This window comes from Pteropus alecto, unplaced genomic scaffold (genome assembly GCF_000325575.1).
Source record: "Pteropus alecto unplaced genomic scaffold, ASM32557v1 scaffold69, whole genome shotgun sequence".
In the NCBI taxonomy this organism is placed as follows: domain Eukaryota; kingdom Metazoa; phylum Chordata; class Mammalia; order Chiroptera; family Pteropodidae; genus Pteropus; species Pteropus alecto.
In genome coordinates this window covers 2,152,824-2,166,304 of record NW_006494610.1, presented here as the reverse complement: position 1 = coordinate 2,166,304, position 13,481 = coordinate 2,152,824, and the positions used below count along the sequence as shown (strand labels likewise).

General features: G+C 33.2%; 1 protein-coding gene and 1 pseudogene across 1 annotated transcript in view; one reads left to right on the top strand and one right to left on the bottom strand.

The window, feature by feature from the left end:
• The window catches only part of ZNF804B (zinc finger protein 804B), a 442,076-nt gene that overhangs the window by 71,093 nt on the left and 357,502 nt on the right, over positions 1-13,481 (top strand). The gene's annotated exons all lie outside the window — the stretch shown is intronic.
• On the bottom strand, positions 8,399-8,516 carry LOC112474047 (annotated as a pseudogene).

Genomic DNA, 13,481 nt, shown 5'->3' with positions numbered 1-13,481 from the left:
TGTAAAATTTTTCACAGTGAAGTTTGAGGATGAGAGACAGGACTCTGAAAAATAGGATTAAAAACAAAGGCAAATGTAGATTTTGAATTTTGTCTGCTTGTGTTGTCAACAATTTTGAGAATTCATTATGTATTCAAGGCTAGGCTGAGACACATAGGACCCCCCTGTCAGTGTTTTTTTAACATTTTATATTTGGAAGAGCATTGAAAGTAATTTTCTATAAATAAAAGTATGTTTATTTGTTAAGCTTGAAATAGGTATTTGTTACCTATACTAAGGAGATGCTAATATTGTCTTTCATTTTACATTTTCAGCCACTCCTACTTTAGTCAATAACTATAGTAGTAAGAGCAGGGATTCACATTACTTAGGTTCTGACATTGTAAACCCTTGGGCAAGCCATTTAAATGCTAGATGTCTGTTTCCTAATCTGTAAAACTGAGATAGTAACGAAAGTTACCTCTTAAGAAACTTGTGGTAAGCCTTTAATACATATTAGCTGTTTTTGTTATAATAACCCAATAGCGTTAGGCAGTCACTAATAACTTAAGTAGAGCTGCAAGTATTATAAATAGAACCAGACCTTGCACTCCTTGGGTTCAATATTTCACTTAAGTGTAACTAGACTCTGCACGATTGCAGTTTAAATGTTCAATTAACTGTCCCTTCTGCCTTCAATGGCTGATAGTTGGGTTATTTTAAAGTTGTCATTTTAACTGTCAACTTTCTTGTTAGCCTTAAAAAAAAATTAATTACTGGAGGCATGGCTCGTCTTCAGTCTTTTTTATTGGGGGTTGGCAGGACTGGGTCCAGTTTATGTTTGCTTGTTATTTAAGGAGCTTTTTAGAAAAACCTAAGTTCCTAGCATCAAATTTCTAATCAGTTTTAGTAATAGGGTCCCTAAACCAAGCTGAACATCTCATTCCCTGAAAACTATTAGCATGTCTGCCCTTAGCCTCAAGGAAAAATGCTGAAATAATTAGATCCATCAATAAGGCTAGTTACAATACTAGATCCAGGACAGTTGGGTCATCTTGGTGTGATTATGCAACAGTTGAAATAGAGAGAGTGGGGAAGGACATTCTTTGGAGTACTGCAAAGTGGGAATTGAATCCTTCAGTGGCCACTTTAGCAGCTTGACCTGGGGCAGGTTCTTCATCCCTTGCACACCTTATTTCTTCATCTGAAAATAAAAATAGACATAATAATCACCACTTTATTGGATAGTCAGGAGGATTAAATTAAATAATCTATACATAGCACATAGCATATAATGAGCATTTAACATATATCTTCTTATACTGAAACTATTTTTAGTTTGGCTACTTGGATCTTAGCCATTTTCCATTAGGCAATAGTTCTCAAGCCATTTATCCTCAAGATTTTTGTAAGTGCTGGTTCCTGTGTTGGCTTTTCTTAGTGAATGACACACATTTTTGGTGATCCTATCAATAAGTACAATACAAATTAATATTCACATAGGAGATGTATTTTAAAAAATATTACTACAGACTAGAACTGGCACAATATATTCCCGTAGCCTTCCACAGACACAGAGGTGTTTTCCCTGCCCCATTCATGGCAAAGCTATGCTCAGGCCCTCCTGCCAGTAATCAGCTGTTCATCTAAAGTATTTCCTTCCTAAAGATTATTGACATTGTTAATCTGATTGTTTGGCAATTTATTCTCTCCTATTGTTGGGTTCTCTGCTAATGAATATTCCCTATCTGGATAAATATATTCTAATTGGAACTTTTTATGAAAGAATAATAATACATTTTTTTACAACAAATATTTATAAAATAATAACCTTGTATTTTACTTTCATAATGGCACCACATAATCTTATTAGTTTTAAAAATGTTATCCTTAGGACTAATTCCCTTTAGAAATGGAAATATTCATAATTATGTGTCAGAATTGATCAGACTCACTGACCAGAATTCCTAAAATATTTAACTCAGTTCTATTTGATGGGCATTAACTCCTTTCCATCAAATTAAATTAACTTCCTAGGATAATTTTAAACCGAAATGAGACTGACATGAATAAATTAACTAAGAAGTTACTGGATTGGACAGAGGGAGAACCAAGAATTAGTGTTGTTATCCTAGACAGAAAAGAGCTGAGGGAGTTCATCATCACCAAACCAGTATCACAAGAAATGCTAAAGGGACTTCTTTAAGAAGAAGAAAAGAATTTAAAAATATGAATAAGAAAATATTGCAAAGGAAAAAAATTCTCACTGACAAATGCAAAATACATAATAAAAGCAGTCAATTAACCAATACAAAAACTAGTACAAATGTTAAAAGGCCAAAGGAAGAAGATCATGTGTATTGATAACAGTAAATTAAGAGAGAGACATATATATACACAGAAAAGAAGTTAAAAATAATGACAAAAACATGAACATGAAGGGAGGCAGTAAAAACAAGTGATTTTAGAATTTGTCCAAACTTAAGAAACCATCAACCTAAAATAGATTGCTATAAACATAGCTTATTGTACATGAAGCACATGGGAACCACAAACCAAAGATCTATGAGAAAGAGAGGCAATAAATAAATAGAAATCCAAATATAACACTACAGAAAATTATCAACATAGAAGACAGCAAGAGAATAAGAAACAGAGATGAACTATAAAAACAATCAGAAAACAATAAAATGGCAATAACTACACACCTATCAATAATTATTTTAAATTTAAATAGATTAAATGCTCCAATCAAAAGACAAATGGACAAAGAAGAGGTACATATATACAATAGAATATTACTCGTCCTAAAAGAGAAGTCTTACCATTTGCAACAACATGGATGGACCTAGAGGGTATTAAGCGGAATGAAATAAGTCAGAAAACAACAAATACCATATATTTCCCTTATATATGGAAGTTAAACAACAAATGAGCAAATAAAAGAAACTTATAGATACAGAGAACAAACTGATGGTTGCCAGATGGGAGGGCAGTTGGGCTAGGTGAAAAACTGAAGGGATTAAAAAGTATAAATTGACAGTTACAAAATAGTCATGGGGATATAAAGTACAGCTTACAATATTATAATACTGTAAAAATTATGTATGGTGTCAGGTTGGTGCAAGACTTATTGTGGGGATCACTTTGTAAGTTATATAAATGTCTAACCACTCTGCTGTATACTGAAAACATAATATTGAATGTCAACCATAATTGAAGAAAAATTAGTATGTTATAGTTGTGTTTGGAAAAGTAGGGGAAAGTGGTATGTGGTATGATGAAAAATTTTCTTAGTCAGAAAACAGCTTCAGGTAAACATGGGTCTATAAACAAAATAGGCTCAAATAAAATGGCTTGAGATTAAAATATTTTCACATTAGTCCTTCAAGAAATTATTGAAACTGAAAGGGCTTTTGGGAACCCCCTGAACTTGCAATTGGTGTCAGAAGTTAGGGCAGCATTGGGGACCGTGCTCTCATAGTTTGACTAACTCTGGGCATTCTTAATAAACATTATAAGCATTGTTAATCCTGAAATGCCTTCTGAATTTTCTCAGCCTGAATTATATTTAGGAGTTTTACTGTTATTTGGGGCATGTTCTATTTTTTAGGAAAAGATCCTCAAACACTCAAGTTATTAGGATATTTATTGATTGCCTACTATGTATTTTTAGCTAATATATATTATTATTCCAGATATTTCATCGATAGGGATATGTCATAGTTTCAGCCATGCTCTTCATTCTGATTAGACTATACAATATAAATAATATACTTTGTCATTAAGTGATACAATACAAATATTTGGGCAGAACAGTCATATCCTATTCCAAATCCATCTCAATTTTAATATTTTTAATATGAAGCAAATTTGGAGTTTTTTCTCTGTTTGATTTTTCCTAAGGTTATCTGAATGACCTGAGAATTGCAAGACTATTTTGTTGTGTCCTCATCAATGGTACAAATGAATTGAATCAGCCAAGTAAACCGGTTCTATTTGATTAGTCTGCTTCAACTATTGTCATTTGTTGCGAAGTGAGATTACAGAAACCAGCTCTCCCATGAAGTGGAACAGTGCCAAGTCTGTTGGGGGAACATAAATTCTATCACAGTTATATCTCAAATTCATTATTAATAAAACTTTGCACTGTGGGCTTCAGCCTGCAGCAGAAATTTATGAACAGGTCAGGAAATGAAGAGTGGAAATTGAAACACTGGGCCTTTAATTACAGGTGCACAAAAGGTAGCACTATAGCTATAGAATTATTAAAAATCAATTAAGGAAGTTGCCACCTGATCTTTCTGCACATAATCTATTTAATTAGGTAGTATGTTTCTGAAATCAAATGTTTCTGGACTCTGAGGATTTTTAATAGCATACCATTTTTCTTTGAAAGTATAGTCCAGAGATTCCATGGGTCCTGTTATTTGAAAAGAAGACATACAAGAAATAATTGCACTGCTGTGCACCAATTATCTATAACCCAAGCTTCTTGGGGAAATTCATCTAGAGTCCTTTCAAAATGTAATACAATTTTTACCAATTAGTCCCCAAAACTCTTGAGCATTTCCTAATATTTATTTGACATGCTCATCAACAGAAATAATCATGGTGATTCTGCAATACAGAAAAATAATCTTTCATTGAAATATGTCTATAACTTCTATATTCCTTATTAGAAGAATTTAGGATTTTTCTACTTTAAAAAGTAACTAAAGGGCATATAATTATATTATTGATGTCAGTGACACCCCTGTAATAACTCCACCATTCACTAGTTACCGTTGAATTCTAGCACTTTATACTTTTAGTTCATTTATTCCTAATACGATGAGAAATTTATTAATACTCTCATTTTATAGATGACAAGACTGAAACTCAGATGGTTTCAGTAACTTGAGCAAGTAGATTTAAGTGGAACTAATATAAAAAATCCAGTGATTTCTGGAGAATGTTTTTTCTGTGATGCCACTATACATCATTCATTGAATAAAAAGAATAAATGAATAAATGGATGAACAAATGAAGTCAATATCAAACTCATTGACTCATATGTAAATCACAATAGAGATTATATATTATTTTGGCTATACTGAAGTGTTTTTATATAAAAAGAGTCCTGTTGATGCCATTCATCCATTTAGGGATAAAAAAAAAAAGCAAAGAAACTGTTTAACAGTCCAGGTTAATATCACACTTATAATTACATCAATTAAAAAATATTTTTTAATGAAAACTATCAAATATGGAAAAATGGACATCATAAAATGACCCCCATACACCTATTACCTCGAGTGAACAAATATTAACATTTTGCACATTTGCTTTTTAAATTTTTTGCTGAATAATTTTAAAGTACATTGCAGCTATATTTCAAACCTAAATACTTTTGTTTCAACTCCAAAATAATGCATTTTCTACCATTGCTATACCAGACAGTATTGTTATTGCACCTAACAAAATTAATAAACTTCCTTAATATCTTTTAATGTGCATTGCATTTCCAAATTTCATCAATTAATCAAAAATGTTTTTTAAAGTTTATTTAAACTAAAGATCCAGTTAAGGTAAGGCATTATTTTTAGTTGACATGTTTCTTTGATCTTTGCAGTCCCAGCACCCCTCCTTCCCCCTATACTCCCACCTATTTGTCTAGTTGCTTCCTCTGCCTTGTAGTGTCATCTAACTTGTTTCTCTACTCCTTTTAGTACTTACCGATAAATAAGAAGTTAGATTTAGCAGCTTGATTAAAATCAGGTTAAAGATTCTTGGGAAGAACCCCTCATAAGTGATGTTGTGGACACATTACATTCCATCTGGATGCGCAAAAAGTCTGATTGTCCCTGTGTTTATTTTGCTGAGAGTGATCTGTGGATTCAAGTGGAGACAGCGTGGATCCTCCATGGTAGACTGTGCTTTTTCTTTTCTCCATCTGTATCTTGCTGTGGAAAATGCAACTGGAGGCTATACATTTTTAATTTTGAGTTTTCATGCTAATCATCGCTCCAAGTCACACAGCATTCATTCTATTTTATATTTTCCCTAGCTTGACTCATATTTTTGAGATTTATAATAGGAGACATAGGGAGTTAAAACTTGATAGTTTTTGTCCATATTCTAATTTGAACAGATTTCTAAAAGCTATGAAACTGTTCATGTTTGTGGTTTGCAAGCTGGAAGTCCGCTCAATGAAGCAAAGCCATCATAGAAATTCATTTTCTTTAGGTTTAATTTTCAAAAGAGCCTAGTTTCCTACATTTTCTCTAATCCCACCAAGCAGGAGGAGCAGGATTTAATTTTGGAAAACTTACAAGGGAAGATCTTGATGCTTTAGTGAGACAAGTGATGGTTCAGCTGAAAATCATCTAGCAATCAGTCTTTCCTCAGTTCAGATCACCTCAATCTTCATCTATTTTATTTTGGACTTCTGATTCTATATAAAATTTTCTTTAAAAGGTAGACTAGTAGAAAGAAAATGTGTAAAAGCACACACATACACAAATAGTAACAGACACTGCACAAAAAAATGCCGCATCTTTCCCCGTGGATCTTATTATACAGTGTGGGGACCTGAGAATCAGAAGATATTGCCCCCAAGGAAGAAGCTGCCAATCTTGGTCACTGTAGTTCTCTGGAGATGAAAGGCAATAGGCAGCCACTTCATGTTTGTTAGTGTAACCCACAGGCATGGTCCATAAAATGTTTTTTATCATTTCTCAAATGACACTGGTTGTTTCAAGTCATTGACTTCTGCTCAGGCTTTATTTTTTTTCTCCCCTCTCTTGAGATTGTTCTTTCTGCCATGAAAACTCTTAATTATCCTTTAAAAGCTGTGTACAAGTCTTCCTCTCTCCAAGTCTTCCCTGAGCCTCTCTTCTCTCTTTTTAGTACCAAACTTTGTTTGCAGTTGATCTGTTGGTGTAATTGTTTTCTCTCTAAACCAAGAGGTCCTCAGGGTCAGCTAGATGTCGTTCTCATCTCTGTTAATCAGTTCCTAGAATCTTGTAAGCAATACATATTTAAGGCATGAATGAAAAAAATGTAAGCCTCTATGATATTGGAAATTAGGTAAAGAAGAGGAAAGAGGGGAAAAAGGAGAAGAGTAATTGATATAGTGCTCTGAGATCTGATTTAAGTCTCTGGCTTTGGAATATCACCAACTTCCAATGCAAAAAGGCACCAGTGATCAAAAATATGCTGACACTGGCAAAACATTGTACATTAAATTGAACATTTTAATTTATTTATGACATTAACTTAATGTCATAAATAGTTAAGTCACGTATTGTTCTAAATTCCCAAATTAACATCCTTTGGAGTATGAGTCTAATGCATTTTTTATTCGTAAAACCACCTACAGAGTCAACAGTAGGTATTAGATATGCATATTGAGCAGAGCAGAAATAACTGTCTGCCAAAAAAGAATAAGCATGAAAGAAGAATCCCAAGGAGAGATCAGAAAGTCTCCAGCTTTCTGAAAGTTTATGCAGTCCCTGTGAAGGAAAGGAACCAAGAGTGAGGGAGAAAAGAATCCAACAAACAAACGTTATCTCAGTGTCTTCAGGGATGTGCTAGTCAGAATATGTAAGTAGATATTTATCTACACATTCAATTTGGATGCCTTTAGGCTTGGCACTGTTAGATATAAACTGCTAGCAGGTGACCTGAGATTGGAGCTCAACTACTCACAACACTTCTTTTCAGAGGCACAAGTTGGAGCTGGAAGGATAGAGATTCATTTCTTCCTTAGTTTCACATTCTGTTCACTGGGATGATGAAAAAGGAAACACAGTATATTTCTCTATGTGAGACTACTGTATGTACGTTTGTATACATTTGTGTATTTATATATGCTTTATAAATGTATGTGCACATGCACACATACATACAGTTATTAAAGGACCTGCAGCTAACAAATATTGCCCCTGAAACTTAGAAGAAAATAGAAAATAACAGCAAAGAAACTAGAAACAATTCTTCAATTTTTGGTAAAGGTTATAACAAAAGTAATATTTTAAATTTGATAATTTGGAATACTTAAAAATAATTTTAGCCTAAAGTAGAGTTTATTAAATTTAGTAAAATTACCTATATTTTAGAAAACTAATAAAATAGTGTGTACACACACACACACACACACACACACACACAGTGTGAAGTGAAAAAGAAAGGCACAGAAAACTCTTCAACAAAATTCTATTCATTTTAATATGAGCTTCATTCTTGTGAGTATATTTTTCTCATTATGATAGTATCCTGTCAAAAATATATGTTTGAACAAAAGTTGTTTACAATGCTGCATTAAGAAATAAAAAGATTCCTTCCTTCAATAAAATTTTCCCTTTAAAAAACATTTAACATTTGAAGCTTAATTTTTAAACAATTTCTCTTTTAGATACTTATTTATTTTTTTTAATGCCTACAGCACCTGGTCTTCCTAGGTGACTCCCATCCAAGTACTAACCAGGCCTGACCCTGCTTAGCTTCCGAGATCAGATGAGATCAGGCATGTTCAGGATGGCATGGCTGTAGACTAGATACTTATTTTTAAAGCTTAATTTTTAAATCGCTAGTGCTATTAAAATGATAAAATAAATAGTAAAGGCTTTAAATAAGCTTGGAATAATGTGCGTACAGGTTTGTTCAGGAAAATCAGCAGAAAAATATCAAATGTTTTCTTCAATAACTATCTAGTCCACACATGTCTGGCATGGGACTGCAGGGACTCTTTAGATTTACATTATTTTCATAGCCTTTGCATTCCACTAGGTAGGATGGGTTTGAATAAAAAAAAAATTATAAGGAAAGTTATAATTGCAGCAAAAGGAAAATACACATGTATAATAGCAATAAGAAGAGAAGATGAATTCTGCCTAGGGATCTAGTTAAGCTTCCTCAAGTTAGTGACACCTAAACTATCATGGTTGGTATTATGTAGCTGTGATAATTTTTTGTTAGTTGCTTTGTTTCTTTGTTGGTTTCTTTTCTAAATATGAGTATAATTTCTTCATTTTTTCACATGCAGGAAGAATATAAAAGAGAAAAGAAAACATGCTGATAGAGGCACAGACAAATAAATCACACATAGTGTTTGGAGAATTATTACTAATTTGGTATGGCTAGAGCTGTGGTTCTCAATCAGGAGTGCCATTGCCCCCACAAGAATATTTGGCAATGGCCAGAGACATTTTTGGCTCCTATAAGGTGAGAGATGCTATAATATCTAGTGGGGAGAAGCTAGCAGTACTACTAAATATCCCACAATACAGACAGAACTTTCCCCACAACAAAAAATTACCTATCCAAAAATGTTAATAAAGCCAAGCTTGAGAAAGCCTTGACTGGCTAAGCATGAAATCTGAGGTGATAGGGAGAAATTAGAAGAGATGAGGCAGATAGTATCCATATTATGGGGAAGGGGGTGGTAGCTTGAATGTCAGCATCAGCAGTAAATAAATAGTGTCAGTAGTGTCAGTGATGAAGAAATAAAAGGCAAGATGCAGGCCCAAACATACAATTGCTCAGGTGTGCATGGCACAGACCTAGGGAGCGCATTCATATAGGTTAAAGTGCACAATGTCCTCAGGTGTTGTGCAAAGAACAACCTCTACAATGAGTTGCCATGAAAAATTCTATTTACAGGTATAAAATATGAAAAAAAAACTGAAAGCTGAAATGATGGTAAGCAGATTTAGGTTTAGATGATGTTTAATATAAAAAGTTTTTTTTAAAACAAGTTTGTGTCTAATTTTAGAGATTATTGGCATGATTTGCAGAAAGGATTTGGAAAGGCATGTAGATGGGAAGAAGTATTGGAGACAAGAGAGATCAAGAATTATGCCATAGAAAAGTCTGACTTAGTATGGAAAGTATTGAGCCATGACATAGAAAAATATAACATTATTTGATGGAGGGCATTGGATACTAGTTGTTGCAAGTTTAGATTTGATGTAGTGAGTTAGATAGAGTCCTTGGAAGTTCGAGAATAGGAGAGAGATGAATGAAAATGGCCTTTGAGTAATACTGTTTTTTCAGCCCTATACTAGATAGGTCATAGCATGAAGAAAATGAGGCCCATGACAGGGCGATCAACTAGGAGACTGTTGAAGTTGTGTCTTCAATTTACAAACAAAATAGCTGCTCACTGTAACCCATAAAATATTCCTTCATGTACATGAAACGTGTTATTAAGTTTCCTTTCAATTTTCTTGGGTATGTACACTCCATCTTTTAGCCTTTGCTCATCAGGCACATTTCCTAACACTTCAGTGATTTATTTTGCTTTTGCATCTATATGCTCTCCGATTTTGTTTTTCTATATTTCACTTCATTTACCATGATTCAAATTGAACAGAATAATAAAATTCAAATCAAAATTATGAGAAGGAAGGTTATTGTCTATTCGAAAGGAAACAGTTGATATGTTTTATTTTTTTAAATAACGAAAGATTAAAGAAAATAGGAAGGGTAGACTCAATCTAACATTTTGTATTTCTATTATAAATATTAAATAGGTAACGAGATGTGGGTAAACTGATTAACTAATGTGAGAACAAGGAAAAGTACTATAATAAAAATTATTTCTTAAAAATGTAAGCTTGTCTTTAGTGTTTATTTAAAGCCATTTCAATTATAGTAACTATTTTAAAATAATAATTGAATAACTGTAGTTAAGGTAATTTTAAACTTGTAGAGTTGTCATCTTTATATTCTTGCCTAGTGAAAAGACTGTGACATCCCCCTGCCTTCCATTATAAATGTAATAAAAATGCACCAGCTAAAAACTTGAGTGTAAGTCAATGCAGAAAATTCTCCCAAGTTCAAGACAGATTAAATGATAAAAAAAGGAAAATGCTTCCACTTCAGATAAAAAAAGAAAAGACTTTCACTTCAGACAATAAACTGGATTTACCTGTCTGAAACCAGTTAAAAAACAGTCAAAATATTTAAATCAATGACTCTCAAGACATTTTACGTAAGACAATGAAGACAGAAAATTCCTATGAATTGGCGGGGAGGAGAAGATGAGGCATGTACCATATCAGCACCCCAGTTTACTGCCCGGAGAAATTTTCTAGGCACAGCACAGGAACCCAAGTAGAACTTGCAGTTACCTGAATTAAGGAGATAGAGCCTGGAGTCCAGGGGCCAAGGTTACTAAAGTTTGTAGGATTAAATACTAGAGAGGAGAAGATACACAGAAAACTCTGGAGATCTGCATTGTATCCCTTGTGATTCTTCAGCAGAGTTCTTATCACTTCATATATGTGTGGAAACTACCTGAGACTTTGGAAAGAATCACCCAAAATGATTAGAAAGAATCTTTTAAAGTAGTGTCTGTTCTCACCAGCCAGAGAAAAAACTTGTAATTCACAGAGGAGAGTACTCAGAATTCTTCTTGTATCAGTGTAAAATTTGCCCAAGACAAAATGCCTAAGAAATTTAAAAGCAAGATTCAAAAAAGCGTAACTATGTCTGAGGAACTCACTCATGCCACAGAACAAGGATAAAAGCAACAAATGAACAGGACAAACAAACAGAGACTCGTGGTCATGGACAATAGACAAGTGGTTACCAGAGGGGCCGGGGAGGGAGGAGGTAAAAGGGTCAAACCTGTGGTGACAGAAATCTGACAATGGGAGATGAACACAGTGTAAACATATATATGCCTTACTGTTGAAGTGTACAGCTGAAACTTATTGGATTTTGTTAACTAATGTCACCATAAAAAATAAAGAAAAAACAAAAAAGAATATTGATGATTGAAAAATATTCAGTATCCAGTAAGTTAAAGATCACAATAAATGTTATCCAAACAAAAATTACAAGGCACACAATAAAGAAAAATAAGAAAATATATATATTGGTTGTCATTAATAGCAGATTAGAAATTATAGAAAATATTAATGAACTTGAATGCAGAAATAGAAAATATCCAATAGGAAACACAAAAAAGACTAAAAAATGTAAGTAGAGCATTAATGTGTTGTGGGACTGCTTCAAGTATCCTAATATACATATGACTGAACTGTCTGAGGAGGGAGCAGGGCATAAAAATATTTTAAATAATACTCGAATATATTCTAAATTTGATGAAAACATAAATCCACATGTGCAAGAACCTCAGTAGCAACAGAACCATGAAGAGAACTATACCAAACCACATCATAATCAAATTGCTTAAAACCAGTGATAAGATAGAAAATCTTAAAATTATCCAAAGTAAAAAGATATTTTATGTAACAGAGGAGCAAAGGTAATGATGATAGTAGATTTCTTTGGAAACCATGCAAACTAAAAAGACAGTGGAGCAACATCTTTAAAATACTTTGAAATAATAAAACCATAACTTAGAATTCTTCACCTGCTAAAAATATCCTTTAAAAACAAAGTTGAAATAGACTTTTTCAGATATCAAAAAACTAAAAGAATTCATCACCATCAGACCAACACTATAGAAATGGAAAAATATTACCAGGTAGAAATCTGGATCTACATAAAGGAATTAAAATCATTGAAATGTTAACTATGCGAGTAAAATAAAGCTTTTTTTTTTTTCAATTTAAATTCTTTTGTATAAATTGTTTAGAGCAATGCCAATAATAATGCATCATGGAGTTTATAACAGAATTGTGTAAAAACAATAGTAATAAAGTTTTGGAAGGGAGAAATGGATGCCTACTCTTGTATGGTTCTCATACTGTATGTGTAGTGGTATAAGACCCTTGATAGTAGACTGTTAAATTAAGGATGTATCTTGTAAACCTCAAAGCAACCAGTAAACACACACACACACACACACACACACACACACAGAATTGTAGCTAAGGAGATAAAATTCTCAATTCAAAAGGTGGAAGAAGAGGAGAAAGGGAACAAAGAAGAGTTGGGACAAATAGAAGAAATATAGCAACATGGTGTATTTTTACCCAATTATATCAATAACCGCATTAAATATATATTTAAAAATATATAAAGCAAACATCAAGCTGGATAAAAAGGAAAGATTCAACTATGTGCTGCTTATAGAGAATCCACTTTAAAAGTAAAGACACACAGATTAAAAGTAAAAGGATAAATGAAGTGGAAGGATGGAAATATATGTATTATGCTCATGCTAATCAATGTGAAACCCCATTGGCTGTGTGTACCATGGGAAGGTGCTGAACTCCTACAGGTTGGCTTTGACATTGCATTTTTCAATACTTTCCTAAGTACCTTAGATAGGCATGTAGAGAAATGTGCTAGATTATGGACAAAGAGTACATGGTAATTTCTGCATAATTTATGTTCCATTTGCCTATTTACTGCTTAGCGCTGAAAAAAGTAGGAATTAAAAGTCTTGAAAAGTACTTTTTCATACCTTTCAGAGCATATTTGACTCTGAAATGTGAAAAGAAGGAAGCAGAAGCAAAATAGAAAAAACCTATTTGAGATACTTCTCACTCTCAAGTATTGGGAGAAGGAAGAAGCTACTTGTGTCCTTTTAATCCATTTCC